General features: G+C 53.8%; 1 protein-coding gene across 5 annotated transcripts in view; it reads right to left on the bottom strand.

Annotated features, from left to right (window-relative positions):
- AHDC1 (AT-hook DNA binding motif containing 1) overlaps positions 1-21,708 on the bottom strand; it is a 66,304-nt gene that overhangs the window by 38,420 nt on the left and 6,176 nt on the right. For 2 of the 5 annotated variants that reach the window (XM_080653067.1, XM_080653066.1), the window contains exon 3: positions 13,960-14,074. The exons of 2 other annotated variants lie outside the window; for them this stretch is intronic. The gene's annotated coding sequence lies outside the window, so the exon portion shown is untranslated. Of the gene's footprint in view, positions 1-13,959; positions 14,075-14,984; positions 15,659-21,708 lie in introns of those variants that run through there. One more of the 5 variants, XM_080653068.1, reaches the window with a different exon arrangement.

Here is a 21,708-nt window from a genome sequence, read left to right on the forward strand (position 1 = left end):
GGCTCCTGTAAAAGGAGGCCCCTCCCTCCCGGGAGCCCTTTTCTGGACTTGGGACCTGCAAGGTGCCCAGCCACCCCCAAAGAAATCGGCAGCCACCGTCGGAAAAATTGTCCAGGGTTTTTCCAGCTCGTCCGCCCCCCCACCCGCTGGGCAGTTGCGGGGTGGGGGTGAGGGCGTGTTGGGAGAAGACTGCCGCGCCTCCCACCTAGAGGCCCTGAGACGCCTATTACTCAAGCAGGAGGCTTTCTCTGGTCCGCTGGCCCAGCCGTTCTCGGGCCTGACCGGTCCGCCGGGAAAACTCGCGGGTTTTCCCGCCGCGCCTCTCCGGCTACCTGGCAGGCCTGGGCTGCCCCCTGATCCCTGCCACCCCCGCCCCCTCCCAGATGAGGCCGCCGAGCTTCTGACTCCTGGAGGAGGTGACGGGCGAGAGGGAAACCAGGCGGCTGGGGGGAGGGGCGTCGCCTGCACCTGGCCCCTCTCTGCCGCCCAGGCCGGGAGGGCGGGACTGGACCCCTGCCAGACCCGAAAGGAGCGGCGGGGGAGGGGAGGTGTGCTGCCTCCTCTCCGGCAGTGTGGAGGCAGATAAGGAGATCTCCCCCCACGACCCTCGCCGCTGAGGCGCCCCCTAGGGTCGCGCTGAGAGGCGCCCCTTCCCGAACCGCGCACTCAGCCCGCTCCCCCGACCGGCCGCGCTCTCCAGCTGCAGGAAATTCCAGAAGCTCTCCATCATCGCGGCGCAGCGCGCAGCCCGGGCTGCCAAGGCTCCCCGAAGGAGAGCCACATGCCGGCCGGCCGCGCGGCCCGCCCTCGTCCCCCCTTCCATCCCGGTTGGGCAGCCACGTCGGGCCGGGCGGGGACCGGGCCGGCCGCCCCTTCCCGCACCCCGGCCGGGCGGAATGCGTGGCAGCCCCGGCCGGGGGCTATTTTGAGCGGGAGGGGAGCGGCCCAGCCTCAGTGTTTTCGGCTTTTTCCTGGCCCCCGGCCCACCAGCCCGAGCCCTCAGCTGCCCGCGGAGTGGGAGGAGGGGGTCACGTGGCGGGGCCAAGGGCGGTGGGGGTGGGGGGCCGCCGCGACCGGGCTCGGGCCCGGGCTCTGGCCCAGGCCCGAGAGGCGCCCGGCGGCGGTCCGGACCTATGCTCTCGGCTGGAGCCCGGGCGGCCGGATTATTAATAGTGCGCCTGGCTTGGACTCTAGCTCCGGGGCGCCCGCTACCTGCGCGCCCCTCCTCTGGGGAGCACCGTCGGCCAGGGCACTCCCTCCCCAGTGTCGGACTCGGGCCTCACTGGATAGCGCCGCGGTGCACCAGCGGCCAATCACCGGCCTCAATTTCCTTACCTGTAAATTGGGAATGAGCTACCCTGGCTTATATGGTGGGTACCAACCACATCAAGCTTTGGCTTGCTGTGTGTCTCTCCTTGGGCAAAATGCCTTCCCTTTTTGGGACCTCAGTTTTTTTCATTTATAAAATGAGGGGGTATGAGAGGGCTCTTTCCGGGGGAAGAATACCTTACTTTTGAATAGCGCATTTTCATTACAACCCTTTTGAGCTTAGGACTGCCCAATGGTAACAACCGTCACTGAATTCTAGATTACAAGGTTCCCATAAAGTAAGTAATGCCATCCCTCTTTTGCTGAGGAGGAAACTGAGGCTCAGAAAGGTTAAGTGACCTGCCACAGGCCACACAATGGCAGAGGTCAGAGTCATGAACTCTGACTCCAGAGACTGAGTTAACCACTGAGCCGTAGTGGGTAGTGGCCTGAGACAAGAGACAAGTACCTGCCCCCTTTTACAGAGGACGAAACAGGTTCAAAGAGTGATTTGCCCAAAGTTGCCTTTGGCCAGTTAGTGGCAGAGCACCCAACAGAGATCTTCTGACTCAGCCTAATGCCCCACTGCAGTGAGGATACGGTCCTGGAAATGGGCACATGGGCACTACCCACATGGGCACCAGGTTGTGTCCCAGGGCCCTGGAGATCACCCTCTGCTCCCAAGGGTCAGACACAGACTCCTGGACCCCAGGATTCACAAATCCATCAAATTCTAGACTTAGCCCGGCCTCAGTCATGGGGGTGGGGGCACCTGGGGGTGAGGGAAGATGCACGCAGGTGTAACAGCCTCCGTGCAGATGTCACAGCCTCAGACAGGGCCTGGAGTTGCTTCCTGCCCCCACCCCCAACCCCAGGCAAGGAAGCACAAAGGTTGGCAGGCCCCCCACTCCTCCCCGGAAACCTGGCAGTTTATTTCTGTCTCTGGGCCCCCTGTTTCCACAGAGTCAGTCCAGGAAGGCTGGCAGCAGCTGGCTTGGAAGGGTGGAGCTCTTGCTACCCTGCCCCAGCCCCACCTGCCAGGCCAGACTAGACTTCAGAGTCAGAGGTGACGCTGGGATGAGAGAGGGAGGAGCAGGCCAGTAGGTTAGGATGCTAAGGGAGGCACCCCACCTCCCAACCCAGAACCTAGATGCTCTCCCAGGGTGAGTCAGTCTATACCCAGTTCAAGTCTAAGAGTACTAATATAACCTCTGGTGTGTCCAACTCTATTTATTCTGTATCATTCTGGCTCATGATGCCTCTGGACCCTGGTCCCAAAGACAATCCCGCTTCTAAACCTGTGCTGCGCAATATAGTAGAAATATTGAGCACTGGAAATGTGGCTAATTGGAAATGGACTGTGCCGTAAGTATAAAATACATACTAGATTTTGAAGTCTAAATATGAAAAAATAAAATCTCATTAATAATTTTTATAGTGATTATATGTTGAAACGATAATAATTTGGTTATGTTGAGTTAGATAAAATATATTAACACTTATTTCTTTTTACTTTGTTTAATGTAGCTACTAGAAAATTTAGATTACACATATGGCTGCTATTATATTTCGATTGGAAAATGTTGTTCTAGATCATATGGTGCTCTAGCTTAGAACCAAGACTTTGCCTGCTCTAGATTATTATCTCTGTGGCTTCAGCTCATCGACTTCCCTATATTCAGACCACAGCCTATGTATGGGTCTAAATCTCAACACACCACCCTGTCTCACGACACTCCAGCTTCCTGTGAATTTCGGCTCAGCCAGAGATTATGGCTTAGTCTGCTTTAAACCACTGTCCAGTACATTTCTTGTTCAACAATTCCCAATATCTAGATCCCAGCAAGAAGCATCTCTAGATCATCTTCCATATTATCCAGCCTGATACCCCAACCTTGTCTGCTTAGAGATCACTTAGATTTAAGATCTAGACACCCTCAGGAGGAATAAGCTTCTAGATCAAGGGTTGGCAAACTATGGCCCAAGGGCCAAATCTGCCTGTGTCTATTTTAATGATTCAAATTTCATTAGAACGCAGTCATGGCCATTCCTTTCTGCATCATCTATGACAGCTTTCGAGGCACAATGGCAGAGTTGAGGACTCATGACAGAGATCCTATGGTTTGCAAAGCCTGAAATTTTAACTGACTTTTTATAGAAAGTTTGCCAGCCCTAGCTGGTTTGGCTCAATGGATAGAGCGTCGGCCTGCGGACTGAAGGGTCCCAGGTTCGATTCCAGCCAAGGGCACATGCCTGGGTTGCAGGCTCGGTCCCCAGTAGGGGGCATGCGGGAGGCAGCCGATCAATGATTCTCTCTCATTGATGATTCTATCTCTCTCTCACTCTCCCTTCCTCTCTAAAATCAATAAAATATATTTTTTTTAAAAAAAAAGAAAGTTTGCCAACCCATTCTAGAGGCCCAACTAGTCTAACCCATCATGTATCTAGAGGAGACTATGGCCTCATCTGATCTAATCTAGATCACTTCCTATAAAAGGGTACCACTGACCAGGATCTAACCCAGAGCTGAGCATGTGCCCCATGCTGCTTGAGTTCCATATTCTGCTCTGATCTCAGGAAATGGGACCCAGGACTCTTCTCTGGGATGGAAAGGGTGTTTCCACTTCCGAATTCCCCCAGAGAGATCAAGGCCCAATGACCCTGCTCAGTGGCCTTGAGAAGAGAGAGGGAGGGTAGACTCCAGAGACTAAGCCAAAGAGTTCGGGCTAAGTCCTTCCCTGCCAAGGGTGCAGAACATAATCAGGCCAAGAAGGCAGAGTAGCCCCACACTCCACCCCTTCCCAGCAGGCTGCAGAGCAGGTCATTTAGCTGGGGGTCATGTGGGACAGATAACCAACCCATCCGGAAGCTAGGCCCAGCCTTGGGCAAACTACGGCCCGCGGGCCGGATCCGGCTGTTCTATCCGGTTCTCTTGCTCTCCCCTCCGCTCCTTTACTTTGAATTTATATTAGTTCACACAAACACTCCATCCATGCTTTTGTTCCGGCCCTCCGGTCCAGTTTAAGAACCCATTGTGGCCCTCGAGTCAAAAAGTTTGCCCAGCCGAAACCGGTTTGGCTCAGTGGATAGAGCGTCGGCCTGCGGACTGAAAGGTCCTGGGTTCGATTCCGGTCAAGGGCATGTACCTTGGTTGCGGGCACATCCTCAGTGGGAGGTGTGCAGGAGGCAGCTGATCGATGTTTCTCTCTCATCGATGTTTCTAGCTCTCTATCCCTCTCCCTTCCTCTCTGTGAAATATCAATATATTAAAAAAAAAAAAAAAAGTTTGCCCACCCCTGAGCTAGACAAAGGGCTCCAAACAGAATCTTTACCTCCAACCACCTGAAGCCTATCACCTCAGGAATGAGTCGTGCCACTACCCCCCTAGTTTGCCTCTAGTTTTGCTTCTTCATGGCTTTCTTTGAAAATCCTCCCACATCTGCCTCCCTCCCTGCCATTTCTTCCTCCAGCCTAGAAATTCTAGCCTTAACCTTAGCAGTTAAGATCGTGGGATCTGGAGCTGACAAACCCAGGCTTCAATTCCAGCCCTGACTTTAGGCAAGTCACTCCACCTCTCTAGGCTTCCTCTGTTTCCTCATCTGTAAAACAGAATAAAAATAATGGTACCTACCTCATAGGGTTGCTGTACAAACTTAAGATCATGACGTATGTCACTTTATCCAGCAGCTGGCCCAATAAGCATGAGATGCTAGCTGCTATTTTTATTAATATTAATGATCTAGCATGGTTCCACAGATGGACTTTGGCAGGTTTGTACAATATTTTAACCAAAAGCTGTTTTTGCACTTTTGTAAAGAGAAGGCCCATGGCTCTCATCATCTTCTCAAAATGAATCCTTAGCCCACATGTCTAAAAAAGAGGAGGGCATGGGGGGCCTTTCATTCGATCCCAATGAGGAAACAGAGGCATACAGAGGGGAAAGAACTAGCCCAGGGTCCCTTAGAAAGTACCACCCAGGAGTACCATCTCCAAGGCCCCACTCTTTCTACTAGGCCAAGCTGTCTCTCTGATCTGACTTCATTTCTCACCTGCTCAGCAATGAAAGCCCCCCACAGTGGGCTCCCCACCTCCAAATGCCTCCACTGAATCTCTTCCACCTAGTGCCAGGTTCATCTTCCTCAAATGTCATTCTCATGACACTGTGTCCCTGCTCCAAAACCTTTAATAGCTCCCTATTGCTGACAACAACATCAAGGCTGAGGTCTTTAGCTCTCAAGGCAGCTCTGGCTCCCAGCCTCCTCACTGTTCCCTCTTGTCTGGTCAGTGGAGCTGACTTCTTCCTCTTCTCTCTCCCCCTCCCCAGAGTCTCACACCACCTACACAATCACTCAGTTCTGGACAGATTCTGCCCCTTTGCTCAATCACACAGTGTCTCAGCCTAGCCTGCTTCCCCCGTTCTGCCCTTAGGGTTGTCCCTGGGTCCAGCCACTCTCTGAACTCACCCTGATCAGGCCACGCCTGGGTATACTGATTGCAGCTCTGGCTCCAGGAAGCAGCCCTCTGCCCCTGCTCTCCAGCCCAGATCCATCCCTCGACAATGACCCACCTTAGCCACTGCCCATATGCTCTTCAGTGAACCTCTCTCCTTCTGTCCCTTGGACTTTCAGGAACACTCCTCTCATCACAGTGAGACAGCTAGTATAGCACTGTCCTTGATCATGATTCCTGGGTCAGATTCTTTTGAGTTTCAATGTCCCCATCTATAAAATGGGGACAGCAATACCTACACCTCATGTGATTCTCACAAAGGATTCATTCCTTATAAACTGGAAGGTACTGTTTCTATTAAAACTTGCTATACAAAAATACTAACAAAGCCTCCATTTGTAAGTTTATTTAAAATTGCAACAACACTGCAACCTTGGCACTCCCTAACCCCTTTCCCTGTTTCATTTTTCTCCTTGGCACTTAATCAGCACCTAACAAACCAACTATTTTATTTATTTTTGTGTTTACTGTGTTTCATCCTCTAAATGTAAGCTCCTTGAGGGAAGAGATTTCTATTTATTTTGGTCTCTGTTGTGTGCCCTAGGAAAGTTCCCGTGTGTACTCATTAGTTGAAGAATGAATGAATGAATGAAGCAAGTGCTTATTATGTGCCAAGCACTGTGCTATTCTTCTCACAGATCATCTCACCTTAGGATACAAGTACTTTCATTACCTCATTTTAAAAATGACACCTTCAGACCTAACCGGTTTGGCTCAGTGGATAGAGCGTCAGCCTGCAGACTGAAGGGTCGGGTTCGATTCTGGTCAAGGGCACATGCCCCGGTTGTGGGCTCAGTCCCCAGTGGGGATTGACCACTTATACATATTTTTAAAAAGAGACACCTTCAGTGGCTTGCCCTGATCACCCAGTAGGCAGCAGCCTGGCTAGGATTTGACTCTAGCACCTGCCCTCTTGAACTCTATGTTCTATTTCCTGTCTAGAAGCGGGCGGGAGGGGGGGGGGGTTCTTTCTATTTCTTCATTAGCTAAGCCTCTTGAATCTGTCATCCTCCCTATCTCCCTGGGGCTGTTACTCTCCCGTGCCCCTGAGGCTACCAGCCCTCCCAATCCACCTTCTGACCTCTCTCAGCCATTTCCTCCCACTTTTCAGCCATAGCCGTGATGTTCATCCTTACCTCAGGGCCTTTGCTAATGCTGTGCTGTGCTCTGCCTGGAATGCGCTGACCACATCTCTTTCAACTCTACCCATTTCTCAAGACCCACCTCTTCCAGGAAGCCTTGCCTCCAGTCTTTACTTGCTCCCTTCCCTGACCGCGTGCCTTGTTGTTTACTGCTGGGAAAACCCACCTGTATAGCATATGCTGGCTTGGGCTAGTCCCTGCTTCTTGAATTTGGAGGCCTTGTTCACTTCTATGGGTCTCCTGGCCAGGTCTCTCCTCCCTCCTTCCTCTGCTGAATCACTGCTCCCACCCCATGTCATCTCTTAATCAGGTTTAAAGCTCTGTGATTAAGAGCCTGCCTTTGGAGTCTCTCAAACTCCATCTCCATCCCCTACTAGCTGTGTTTCGTTGGACATGTCACTACACCTCTCTAAACCTGTTTCCTATTTGCACAATGGGGATAATACGAGCCCCTGCCTCATGAACGAATGTGCCTAGCACAGAGTACACACTCAATAAATACCAGTTGTAATTTCTCCTATACTATGTTATCATGTTGCTCATCCCTGCTCTAAGGCCTCAGCCTCCTTTCTTCCTCCTCCCCAAACAGCCCTCTCCTCCAGAATATAACTGGCAATAATAAGATTGCTAACATGTATTGACCACTTACTATCTGCAGCAAGTAAAAATATGTCGGGCACCCAGCAAGGTGCTCAATATTGCGCTCTGAACAAATGAAATAACCAGTTTAATCCTTACAACACCCTATGGGGAGGGGCACTATTATTATACCCATTTTACAGACAAGGAAATCAACGCCCAGAGAGGATATGCAACTCGCCATCACTGGGATTTGAACCCAAGCAGTCTGACTCTAAAGCTGAGACTCTCATCGCCCTCCTTGCCTTCACTATTCCCACCCTGCTCTGCTCCGGTGCCAACCCCCAGGCCAGGACGCTGTCTTTCTCCAGAGGCTGGACCTTAGAATCTAGGTCACTGAGCCCCTGCTCCAGAGCTCAAACCCCTCACAAACCCTATGGAATCAGTGCCACATTATTTCTCATTGACGGATGAGGAAGCTGAGGCTCAGAGAGCAGTCAAGTAACTAAGGCCACATAGGATTCAAAGCCCCAACTCTTTCAACTGCATCATGTTTGTGATGTTTTTCCCCCACTGTCCTATACAACTGTTGATAGCTGTTCACACACATCTGCCCTGTTTTTCCAGTCAGTTAGATAGCAAGCTCTCTGCAGGCACCGTCTGAGGCCAACCCTTCCATGTGACTGCTACCGTGGGCCATGCTCCTCCACAGAGGCTTCCTAGCTGCTGATCTGCTCCTCCCAGCTAGGCACACCTTGGCACTCGCCTGCTCCTCACACAAGGCAGGTCTTGGTTTGTGAGCTGTGTCTGCCCCATCAGGCTTGGGATTGGTGAGGGCAGGGCTGGTTCTCCTCTTCCACCTAGACTAGAGGCTCCCCAAAGATGCCATGTCTCCCAGGAACTCAGGGCTCCCATCTCCCACTTCGAGGACTAAGGAGGCAGGGAAGCCTGATGGTTCAGAGCAAGGACTCTGAATCCAGTGTTCCAAGTTTAAAGGCTGGCTCTACCAGGTCCTGGCTGTGTGACCTTGGGCAAGTCACGAGGCTTAACCCAAGCCTCAATATTCTGATGTGTAAAACAAAGATGATAATAATAGGGCTGTTATGATGATTAAATAAATAACTATAAAGTTAGGTGACTGTCTGGGACATGGTAAATGCTGTGTGTTTGTTAAATAAATAAAGGTAGGGTTCCATGGAAGGGTCCCCTGGTAGGGTACAGTGCAAGTGACAAAGAAGGCCCAGTTCCAAACGGACAACTGAAGACACAGAGGGAAATGAAAACAGGTGGGCTCTGCCTTATAACTCAGGAAGCCCTGTGGCAGGGACCAACCCCTCCTTCCCCGACATCCTCCAGAGGCAGAGGACCCCATTTCCTGGCCACATCAGTTTTCTGACCTAATACTCCTACCCTAATCCCCAAGCCACTTCCCCTCCTCTCCTTCTAACTGTTAACTCATTCTACACAGACAGATTACTGCCAGAACCCAGGCCCTGCCTCTCTTAGCTGCTGTGTGACCTTGGACAAGTCCCTTCGCCTCTCCGAGCCTCACTTCCTCATCTCTAGAAGAGGATAATCGACCCTGGGGGTCTGTCCTAAAGATTGGCTATTTAATAACTGAAATCATGCCCATAGATGTGTTCACAGGTGCTTGGACATAGTAGTGTCCCACAGGCCTGACCCCATGGATGGGTTTGCTGTTTGGGCAATGGGGTAGGAAAGGGGGCTGCCATTAAAAACTGACCTTCACTTTTAAAGTTTTCCCAACAGCCCCTACACAGCGCTTGGGTTGCAAGCCAAAGCTCCCTGCCCTTTTTAAAGCACCACCCTATGATTAAAATACTGATTACCGGGGAGTAGGCAGGGGTCTCATGTCAGGCCTCCCTTCACCAAATTACTGCATCTGAGACCCTGAAGCAGACATGGAGTGGAGGGGGAGGAGCAAGAGGGACCATAAGTGAGGGCAGGGGAGGAGAGGGCCCCTTTGGGAGAGAAGCAGGGAGAGTGAAGAAGACTCCTGGGTGAAGAGAGGCAAAGGGGAAGAGGGACATGTCCCCAAGGCCCTTCCTCTCCTCCACGGCTCACTCAGCAATCAGCGGGCCTGGCCTTCCACCCCTCTGAAAAGGAAGAGGAGCCAGCGGCAGCAAGTTACGAGAAACGATTACCTGCCGTTAATTAATTAAAATAAACAGCAAATTAAATACAGCAAAATTAAAATAGCACAGGAAATTAATTATCTACCAGCCCCACCTCACAGGTAAGATGCTTAAAGGGCCCCTTGCAGCCAGGATCCGGGGGGATCACCGGAACCTGCCTTACACCACAACTCCAGGAAACCCCAAACATCAGTGGCAGAACCCAGCTACCCACAGGCATTCACCTGGCTCTATCACCCCCAGATTGGCTTCCTGGCTCCTTACCCCCATTCCTGAACCCAAGCCCTGCTCCTTGGTCAGTGGGTAGGGAAGGTCCTGACACCCTCTGGGCCAGGAGGCACATGGCCCACATCTACAATCACACGGGTCAGGACAGAAGGGAAGGGGGGCTCTGCCTTCTCTTCTGGGTCCCTGCTGGGGCTTGGAGTCAGAGCCTGGCAAAGACCCCTCCCTGCACGATGAGTGCCTGACCCCTCATTTGGAGCACCCAAAATTTGTCTCTGGGAAACCCCTCACTTTGCTCTTTCCTTCTCCTCAGAATGCGCAGGAAGAAAGCACTGCTGAGGCCCCGAATCCCAGGCCAGAAGATGCCCAGAGTCAGGCAGACCAACCCTTAGGACATGACACTGCAAGACTAACTGCCTCATTGTACAGAAGGGGACACTGAGACCAAGGAGGGCCAAGGCGTTTGTTTGCCATCATCCAATGGCTTAGTAGCAAAGCCTGGAGCAGAATGTCTAATGGGCATGTTCCATGTCACCACCAACACGTGGTATTTAAAAAACACACAACCATGGTATTTTCTAGGGTGCAGCTCCGCTCCGTGCTGACATCCCTGTGAGCCGGCCACCAAGGCCTCGCCTCCATAATCCCATCCCACAACTCCCGACTCCCCCTTCCTGTGGCCCACAACACAAGAGCCCATGCTAGACTCGTCAACCTGCCCTTGAGCTCTTGTTCACATGCTGCCCTCCACCCGAAGCTCCTCCGCCGACCTCTGCCTGCCCAAGTTCCACCAGCCTCTTTAGGGTCCGACTCAATGCCTGCTCCTCCACGAGACACCCAGAGCCCTGACAGGTGCTGCCTCATCCTCCTTTAACCTCCCAGGGTGCTTTCTCCCTCCCACTCCGATGCCTGGCCTCCCTGTTGTCTGCGTGAGCTGTGGCTTTCAGTGCATGAGCTTCCTGAAGCTGCAGCCCATCTTGCCTCTGGGCCCAGTACCCGGCACTGTACCCAGCACTCAGAAGGTGCTCCATAAATCTCCTCCTCATCTGATGACTCCCCATGTCCTATGGATAACTGACAATTGGCTATCATTTATTAAGCATTTCCTATAAGCCTGGCTCCTGCACTGCCCCATCCTCACATGATGGACCCAGCTCAGAGTCTATGGGACTCTTTGGGACGCTTTCCAGGGTTCCAGCTCAGGAACTGGAACTCCACCCGTTCTTGCTTCTAAATGAATCTCCTCCATCCTGCTTGCCTCTTCTAGGTCAGACCACCCTCATCTCCCATCTGGACCACTAAAACCTCTCCACTAGCCTCCCTGCCTCCATTCTCTCCCCACCCTATCCTGTCACTGAAGACTTCCCGTGATTCCTTGTGGCCCACTGGACAAAATCCAAACCTCTGAGCATGGCATCTCAACTCTGGGACATCCGGCCTGTTTTCTTTGCAGCTTCTCTTCTAGTCTCTGCACATCACCCCATCTTCCCAGCATACCAGGGTGGGCAAAAGTAGGTTTACAGTTGTTCGTATGGAAAAAGATATGCAGGTTATGATTATTACAATAGCTTAATTAACTGTTTCATGTACTCACAAGTGTAGACCTACCTTTGCTGCTCCTCCCCCCGCCCCCGTATAATAGTTTGATTCATTTCCAGGCTTTGCATATGCTATTTCCTCTGCCTGGAGGACCCTTCCCATATTTTTCCTACACATTCTTCAACGTCCAAGATCAAAGGATACCTTAGAATCTAGTCATACTAGTCAAGCAATAGACAAAACTGGTCACAAAATTGAGAGCTGTATGAAGGAAGGACCTGAGTCACCACAGTATCCCCAATGCTTAACATAAAATCAATGCTCGATCAACATTTGTTGAATGAATAAGTGAATGTTCCATATATAACGGTTGACTAAACAGAGAGATGACAAGGCCACAGAATGCAGGGTTGGAGGTGAAGGGGAAGAGATTGAGGCCACCAAGGCCAAGGACACAGTGGGAGCAGGGACAGATGCTGCCAGGGCCGCTCTGCAGCAGAGCTACATGTCTGGCAGAGGGAGTGTTTGTGAGAGACTGTGATGGTGTGAGGGAGGCTTTCAGTGTGTGTGCGTGCGCACATGTGTGAGAAAGTGGTGAGGATGCATGTGTGTGTGTTTTGCATTTGGGAATCAGTCTGTGAAAGAGAAGGTGAGCAGGTACATGAAGGAGGGCATATATGTGTGCAGGGAGGATCCGTGAGAGATGAGGGTGTGGAGAGCCTGTGTGCATTATCTGTGTGTGGGTCTGTGTAAGAGAAGGTAAGGGTGTATGTGAAGGCGGAGTGTATGTGCTGGAGACTGTATATGTCTACTTGGGGGGGTGACTGAGAAAGATAAGGGGACACCTGAGGGGGGTGTGGGTGAGAAATGTAAGTGTGTGGGTATGTGGGAGTGCTCAGAACATGTGCAGAAGGAGATGGTGTGCCTGTGAGAGCGCCCAATGGGGAGGGTAAGGTAAGAAATGTCAGGGCTCTGCTGAGGGTGTGGCTGCCATGGCCTCGGTCACGGGCCCAGTGCCAGAGGTGGGGGCTGGCCCTGGGCCCAGGGTGGGGGGCTCTGACTGAGCAGAAGATTCCTCAGAGTTCCTCCTGGAACCACAGGCACCAGATTATCATATCCCCAGGCAGGGAGGTCGAGGAGGAAGCCCAGATGTGTGTGTGCCTTACATCTGTCCACAGCAAAACCTCTGGGCATTTATTTGTCTTTGTCCGTGTCCGGGTATGCACGCCTGTGCTTGCGTGCGCACTGCCGCTGTGTGTCTGTGCCTGTCTTTGTCTCTGTATGTATCTAGGCCTTTGTCTCAGTGTGGCTGTTGGTCTACGCCTGCCTGCATGACTGTGTCTGGTTTGTGTGTGGCTAAGTGTATCTGTGTCTAAGGGGTACTGTGTGTCCTTGATCTGTGCATGTCTAAGCAGGGCTGCGAGCATCCCCCTGAATGCCTGTGTATTTGTGCGTCCATGTGGCCTTAGCGTGAATGGGGGAATATTGTGCTTTGAGGCTGTGGGTCTAGATTTCGGTGTAACTAAGTGTGAGTATGTGCTTGTGTCTGTCTCTGTGGGAGACTCTGCCATATACTGTAGTAGGAAAATTGTTATCTGTATCTGTGGGATACACGTTTGTGAGACCAAGGATGTGTTGTTTCTGTGCCTGTGTGTGTGTGTGTGTGTGTGTGTGTGTGTGTTGGGTGTGAGGGTGTGAGGGGTTTGTCACAGACTGGTGAGCAAGTTAATCTCAGACTCCATGACACGTGGAATAAAATCACGCTCCCATAATGGGATCATTCGTCTTCCTGTCCAAGGAGAGAACCAACTCTTCACCCTCCGCCCTGGGGGAGCCAGTGGGGCCAGGGCCAGGCATGGGTCCCCACCCAGGCCCACTCTGGTCTCAGCACCCCACCCCTACCCCTCCTCTGCTGCACCAGGCCCATTCTGCCTCCAGAGTGCCCTAGTGCCCACTGCGGGCTGGGCTGGGCTCCAGGACATGTGACCAAGCCTTAGAGGCCTGTCCTGGGCCCCCCAGCCCCACCCACTGCTGAGGGCCCTGCCCCAGATGGGAGGGGGGTACAGGAAGGACTCTCTGGGCCCCTCCTCCTCCCGGAGGGGAGGGATGAGCTGCAGGCCCAGCCGGGATTTTCCATCTCTCAGCAACAAGATTCCTGGTGAGCAGGCTGCAGGGTTTGGCAGGGCGCCTGCTGGAGACCCGCCCTCACTCGCCAGGATGCCTGGGTCCCCAGGGCCAGGCAGCAGTCAGTTCCCTGGGGAGGTAGGAGGGCCCCAGAACTCTAGCCTACTGCTGCCCAGGCCTGTGGGAAAGCCAGACCCTTCGAGGCTCCTGCCCCCAAACAAACATGGCTCCCCAGCCCCCAAGCAAACCACTACCCTTCCCCTGGCCTCCCCCCAGCCTCAGCCTTTGCTTCAGAAATCCATCAAAGGCCATCCACCCAGCACCACCCCTCCCCGCCTGAACCTCAGCACACACCCAGCCTGGATTCTAGACCTCACCTCTGGGTTTGAGGGCTCCCAAGGCCAAGGCTGTGCTTCTCTCAGACTGGGGCTTCTGAAGACAGGGCCATGTGTCCTGCAGCCGCGCAATCCCTCTTGGTCTTAGTGCTCCTTCCTGAATGAGCAGACAGGTACCAGGAGAGAATTTCAAACCCCAGGTTGAGCAAACGGAGACATCGAAGCCCTCTGCCCTGTCTACCACTGTGAATCAGGTACATCCAGTAGTGGACACACAAGGTCTTTATCCTACCCAACTGCAGTAGCTGTAACTCTTCCTTCCCCACAGGGGTGCAAGTGTGCAATTTCAGAAGTGGGTAAGCATCAGTTGGAGGGAGAGGGGAATGGGCAGGGGGACTCCCTTAACCCCCCGGCTTGGATGAGCAACTGGGGAGCAGGTTTGGTGAGAGATTAAGGTGGAGGAGGAGAAAAACTGAGCGGGTCCAAGATTTATGAGCTTAATTCTTTTCCCTTAAATTCCCCTTCAAGCCCCCCAGCATCAGCCTGGTCCATCCAGGGTCATGCTGTGGCCCCAGGCCAATATCAAGGCCCTAACCCATCCATCAGCTGTTGCTAGGGAGTTTCCACCCCAATGAGTTCCAAAAGGAGGAGCTCAACTGACACTAGGAGCCCAGATTGATGGGGAGGGGGCATGGCCCTAGAGGCAGTAACAGCACCCTGCACCCTCCCAGGAGCTAAGGGCTCACAACCTCAAGGGAAGAAGCGAGGCTGGTGGGTGGGGCCCAGGAGGAGGTACCTCCCATCCCTGGTACCACACCCAGCCCCGCCCTTTCAACAGGCAAGGAGACCTGGGATCCCATGGGGCCCTACAGCTCACAGGGTGTGTGAGCTTGGGCGGTTGCTGCTCCTCTCTAGGCCTCCCCACTGCGTGAAGCAGGAAGTGGCTCAGAAATCCCAGGTGTCCCCCCCCTTCAGCTCAGCTCCCTCAGCACTAAGCCCTGCCCTCTCTCCAGTCCAGGGGTGTCACCCAGAATCTGGGCCAGATGGGGTGAGGCTGCAGCAGCTACCTGGAAAAGTCCCTGAAGCCACCCAAGTCAGAACTGAAGAACCTGTGGTGGCTGCCCCTTCGCTACACATCCATTTTCCAGAAGAGAGAAGCTGAAGCTCTGAGATAGTGTCTGGGTCTGGACCAAGGCCTCAGTTTTGCTGGTGGTTAAGAGTAGAAAGAACAGAAAGACCTGGATTAAAATTCCAGAAACTTGTTATGTGAGGTCCCTTGCCCTCTCTCAGCCTCAGATTCCTCATCTGCAAAATGGGTAATAGTGCCTCCCACCTACAACTGTTAAGATGACATGAGAAAATGCATGGAAGGGCAGGGCATGGCATAGCAAGTGTTTGCACAGTGCTAGTTATCACGACTGTGGGTAGTGCTAGCATAAACCCAAGTGGCCAGGGTAAGGGGGAAAATGGCTCATCCTCCAGCCAGATCGGGACCCCCCGGGTCTCAGCCCAGAAGGGCCAACCAAATTCCTCGAAGCCCCCAGCTGTCTCCCCTATTCGTTAAAGGACTCTCATTAGTGAGCCTGGGCACCTGCCCCTCTGCACATAATAAGCCTCATTAGTATCTTAGCCCCAAGCTCTGTGCCCAGAGTCTATGTCTGTGCACACGCACGAGGGTGGGGAGCTGCAACAGGCCACCAGCCGGGAGACAGCATCCTCAGCAATCACACCCCCTGCCTGTCATCAGCAGGGCCCGTCACCCAGCTTGTCACCTGCCTGCCTCGCACCCGCACCACCTGTCACCCACCCAGCTCGTCACCCACCCAGCCCATCACCTGCACCACCTGTCACCCACCCAGCCTGTCTCCAGAGCTGCCTGACAGGCATCTGGGTGGGGAGCAGAAGATGGGGAGGAGAAGACCACAGGGGTGTGGAGCTGGGGGCCCCAGAGACCCTGTAGGACCCCCACTTCAGCTCAGCATCCTGCAGCATCGCCATGGCAACCTCTCAGCCCGCAACCACTTTCCCAAACATCCCCCGCCCCCCCCCCCCCCCAAGCCCTGCTCTTAGCTGAGCTGAGCTGAGAAGAGCCTGAGTGACAGCAGAATGGGGCAGGAAGGAGGTGTTCATCAGCTGCTTGGCCTTGGCCATCCTTCCCTCTTTGGACTCGGTTACTCCATCTGCAAAATGGAGGGGCTGGAATGGGTGAGGCCCGTATAAAGCAGGCCATCCTTCTCCAGCCTGGATTCGCATGAGCCAGGTGCCAGTTAACCTGTGAGGGCTGAGAGGTGGAACAAAAGGACAGGAGTTTCTGGGTTCTTCCACACTCCTTTGCCCCTGGCCCAGCCCAGAGAGGCTGGGCCTCTGGCACTAGCTCACACAGCAAAAGAGTAGGCTGGAAGGGAGGGGGCTCTGCCACAGGACTGCCAGCTGGAGACATCACACGGGATGACCCAAGGTGACCGGGGCTGAGTTGGCCCCCACCTCGGAGCTGCATTATTTATAAAACCCAGAGCTTGGAGCTGAGCAACAGCTGCAGTGCTGCCCCTCCAGGGGGCATATGCCACAGTGGAATGGAGAAGACAAGGTGCCTCTTCAGGGAAGGTCCCTGGGGTCCCTGGCTCCCTCTATGGCTGGCTAGGGCAGGGGCTGAGGTGGGAGAGGGGCAGCAACCCATCCTTCCTCTCCCGCCCTATCCTCTCCACTCCTCCAGCCAGGCAGCGATAGGATTACTTCTGCATGACTGCCTGCTCCACGGGGTTCCAGAGACCCTCCTGCCTGCAGCAATCTTTAAAATTCCTCCAGCCCAACCTCGCTCCCTTTCTCCCAGGAGTGAATGCTCCAGCCTCTCCCGCAGTGTGCCGATGCCACCACCAAGCAGGCTGGTGCCCATGGGCAAAGGAGAACCCATCCTCAGGGTGTAGCCCCATGTCCCTCAGAACCCTCTGAGGCCCAGGCCCTAGCCCATCCCCTCTAGCCCCTGGTACTGGTCCAGCCCCACAGAGTATGGCTGAAGCTAGGGTCAGGCATGCCAGCTGTGCCAAGGTGGATGAGCAGATACATGCAAACACACTTGGTGGATCTTGGCATGCCTGACCGTGTCCTCTGCTGCCAGAACCTGGCTGCCCCCACTCAGCTTTGACCAACCCCTCCCTACTTCACCAATCCCTGCTACCCCTGGGGTGGGCAGACAGCTGGGCCAGCGCCTGTGGCTCCCCAGGGTACAAGAGGCAGGCAGGAGATTGATCCACTGAATTTTTCAAGACTCTAATGGAGCCTGCATTCTAGGACTTGGGGCCTGGGACACAGGGGATGTCTTGGGGACCCCTCCCTCAGCACTGCAGTTGCTTCATCTGTCAGGTATTGGGGGTCAAGGAAACCTTTCTCGGAGCCTTCCTCCAGCAACAGATGAGGCACGAGAAGCCCCTGGGAAAGAGATGGTATTGGCGGGGAGGCTATGAGCAATACCCAGAGGCCCCCCAATTTCCCCAGCCCTAATGCGGGCAGAAACAGCTCAGCCTCTAAATCACTCCCCTCATGCTGCCCTCTGAGGCGGATTCTGTGCATCTGTAATTAGGGGGTGGAACAGATGGTGGAGATTCCGTTTAAAATCATGCATCTAGTCAAGTAACCTTCACTGTCGGAACTGACTCCCAGGGAGACCAAGCCCCAAGCCCGGATGGGGGTGGGGGGAGCACGTCAAGCCAGCACCTTCATGGTCTTTTTTCCCTAAAGCCTATGTCCCTCTCAGGTGAGCTGGGGGGCAGCGGGGCTTGGCAAGCACCCAAGAAAGCACAGGCTGGAGGTAAATCGCCTTGCCCCCCCCCCTCCCCCCATGCCACAGCCAGGGCAGAGCTAGGTACTCAAAGTTCTTGGCTGAGAGACCAGAGTGACCAGATGCCAAGAGCCCCCAAAGAGGCCCCAAGCCCCCAAAGCCCAGGCCAGGGTGCCCTGAACACAGGGTCTTGGGTGGGGCAGCTTTGAACCAGATGTACAGCCTCACTGTCCAGGAATGAAAGGCCTGGGGCAGTGAGGGGGGTGGAGATGCCTCCCCAGGCAGACGAGGCTCTGAGAAGTGGGGGAGGTCTGGGAAGCAGAGAAAGAGAGAGAACACACAAGAGTGAGGGATTGTGTGTGCAAGGCTAAGGCTGTCTGGGGAAGGGGGGTAGTGTCTGGGGAGAACAAGGTGGGCTGAGGGAGCTGTGATGGAGAGGGCTAGGAGGAGGGTGTGCTGGAATGTATGATGGTGGGAGTGAGGGCTGCAGTCAAATTGAGGTGGGGTATGTGACAGGGTGAGGTGGGGGTTCAGGGGAGCATGGAAGAGCTGCTCTTAAGCTCTAAGGGGTGAATATGTGCGGGGTGGTGACTGAGCTGAGGCTGTATGGGTGTGTGAGTGTGGGGTTGGAGTTTGGAGAGGCGCGTGTGGGCTGTCCCTGGGCTCTCAGATGGCTGAGGAAAGTTCTGGAGCTGGAGCTTGTTGGGGATGTACAGACGACTGTCTTTTTGAGGAGGTTTTGGGTCTGGATGGGGAAAGCAGGGGAAAGCAGGTGTGTGTGTGTGTGTGTGTGTGTGAGAGAGAGAGAGAGAGAGAGAGAGAGAGAGAGAGAGAGAGAGAGAACAAGAAACTGGGGGGAAGTTATCTGTTTAGAGATGTACTAGAACTGAAGCTATCAATGTGTGTGTTTGAGGTAACTGGTGTGGCTACAGGGGGTGTTCTCATCTGAATGGGTGTTGAGGCAGTGACTGTGCCTCTGTGTATGGGGGGGGAGGGCTGTGTGTTTGGAAAGGTGTAGAAGGCTGGACAGATGCGTTTGAGGAGGTGCTGGGCTGCAGCTGGGGGTAATGCTGGGCTATCGGGAGAGTCCGTGTGCTAGGGAGGTGGTGGGACTCTGAGAGTCTGCATATGTGCAAAGTGCCAGGGCTGCAGCGGAGTCCGGGGTATATGTGGGGAGGTGCTGGGGTTGGAGAGGGCGTCCATGTGGCTGAAGCTACGTGCGTGCGTGTGTACATTGGGATGTTTCGGGGTATATTGCAGGTCATAAAAATGTTTGTTTTGGTTAAACATTAGGGTTGCAAATATCTGTGTGGGTAGGCATTTATGTGGTGGCTATGTGTTCAGGGGCATGTTCGGGCTGTGTGCGACACAGGGCAGTTGGATGTCAGGAGGTGTTCTATGTGGAGCGACTGTGTTTGTGGAGGTACTGGGCTGTGTGTGTCTGCAGGTGGAGCAGCTGTGTGTTTAGGGGTGTTGGAGCTGTGTGTGTGGAGCAGTTTTATGTATTTAGGAGGTGGTGGGGCTGTAGTTGGTGAGGATGGGTGCCCCTCTGGGGAAATAAAGAGCTGAATCCTGGCCTCTGTTCAGGCACCCACTAGAGGGCTGCCAGCTAGAAGCCCTCTACCCTACGGGGGTGCCTGCCCACCCCCAGGCCCCGTGCGAGGGTGTCCAGACAGGCAGTCCATCTGTCTCAGCCTGTGCCCAGGCCCAGGAGCAGCCGCCTCCTCGCTCCCTGGGGGATGGCAGCAGATCCTAGCCCACCCATCTGCCTTCAGATGGTCCAGGCAGGAGCCTCCACAAAGCTGCCTGGAGGGCATCACTGTGTTTGAAGAGGCATGGGCTGGGAGTGGGGGAACTGCACAGCAAACAGTCCTCGTGGAGGCTCCTTTGAAAACCACTGACGCCAGGAGAGAGGAAGAGGGAGGACGGGGCGGGTCTGTCTGTCCTTGTGTGGCTGTGTGGGTCAGTGCCCAACTGTGAGCCTTGGAGCCCCTTCGCATGTGTTTGCACGGATGGCCTCTGTTCCAGCAGCATTCTGGCCTTGGAAAACAGCCCTCCAACCCAGGCTACAGGCAGCCTCACACAGGCAGCTACCCCCTCCTATGTGCACACTGCCTACGCGCACATGAAAATGCCCCACACACCTTCATATCCACATAACACTGCACCCCCACACACATATAGCTCACCCCCAGGGCCCTGTACCTTCACATATGTACACCCATCACACACACCCACATTATGAAAAAACAGGTACAGCCACACATCTGCCACATACATGCACTCACATATACATACGTGACAATTAGCTACCACACATACACCCACACACTCCACATATCTTGGATCTCCCTGTCACACCCATGATCCATCTCACATGAGTTCAGTCTCTTCCTCACACACACCGTAATAGATACTTGCCATCCCTTATAGCTGTACATATGTATATATTTTTAAATATATATATGTTTTTATTGATTTCAGAGAGAAAGGGAGAGGGAGACATAGAAACATCAATGATGAGAGAGAATCATTGATCAGCTGCCTCCTGCATGCCCCCTACTGGGGATCGAGCCTGCAACCTGGGCATGTGCCCTTGACCAGAATCGAACCCGGGACCCTTCAGTCTGCAGACTGACGCTCTATCCACTGAGCCAAACCGGCTAGGGCTGTATATATTTTATATGTGCACACATACCCCTTACCAATTCTCAGCTCTTTCACACCACGCAAACCACTAGCCAATTTACCTGTGTCCAGACCCAGCCCTGCAACTTCCCAGGAGGGCGCCCACCAACTAAGGGCCTCCTGCCACCCCACCCTGGCAGCTGGGTGAGTGAGGGGTATACCTCTCCCCCGCCACTGCTCCCTGGGAACCCTGATCTTCATGTCTAGAAAGAAAGAGCCTTCTCTCTGCTCTGGTGACTGCCAGAGTACGTGTGAGAGTGTGACTGCGTGACTGCATGACTGTGTGTGTGTGTGTGTGTGTGTGTGTGTGTGTGTGTGTGAGAGAGAGAGAGAGAGAGAGAGAGAGAGAGAGAGAGAGAGAGAGAGAGAGATCCTGAGATCCCGCAGCAAGGCCTGTGTCACCACCTGTATGGGTAAAGAAACATAGGTACGGGTTCTTAGTTAGGTTTGTGAGATTCGAAATGAGTGTAAACATGGAGACTTGTATGTCACAAAGTGTGTGTGTGTGTGTGTGTGTGTGTGTGTGTGTGTGTGTGTGTGTAGTAAGGCCTGTGTGGACAGGTGTGATTATTGGGAGGGGTGCATTTATACAAGGAGACATACACTGAGTGAGTGGTGAGTGTGAGATGCTATTTTCCAAGAGCCCAGAGGTATGTATATACATCTGTGAGTAGGGTCAGGGCTGAGAGCTGCTCTCAGCAACTCAAGCCCCTACAAAAAGAGCAGGGAGGAGGGGTCTCTGGGCTCTCTCTCTCTCTCTCTCTCTCTCTCTCTCTGTCTCTCCCTTCCCCCTCTCTCCCTGACCTCTTTAGCAGCTGGAAACTGAGCTGGGGGTGGAAGGAATGGAGACTTGGCTAGCCTGGGGGTTTGGGAGGGAAGCAGGAGAAAACACCTTCCAGATTCTCATCAAATCCCTGTTTGTGGTTTGTAGCCTCAAGTCTCTCCTCATCTCTCCTCTTTTCTCTCTCTCTGGGTTTCCCACTTTCTTTATCTCTTCCTGCCTCTCACTCTCCCACCGCCCCCCCATTTCTCTCCTTCTCCCTTCTCAGTCACTTGGTCACCCTGTCTCCAAGTTTCTGTCTCTCTGTTTCTCTCTCCCCATTTTCAACTCTTCCTCTCTGCCAGCACCTCTGTCTGTCCGTCTCTCCCTGTCCTGGTCCATCTGTCCGTCTCTCTCCGTCTGCCTGTGCGTGGGTGTCTCTGTCCATCTGTTCCACCACCCATCTGTCTGGTTGTCTGTTGTGAGTGAGGGTGCCCACTCACTCCCCAAGGTACCCTCCCCCAGGTCAGCAAAGGCCTCTCCTGGCTCGCGGGTGGGGAAGGGTGCA

The sequence above is a fragment of the Plecotus auritus genome (genome assembly GCF_963455305.1).
Source record: "Plecotus auritus genome assembly, chromosome: 2".
Lineage (NCBI taxonomy): Eukaryota > Metazoa > Chordata > Mammalia > Chiroptera > Vespertilionidae > Plecotus > Plecotus auritus.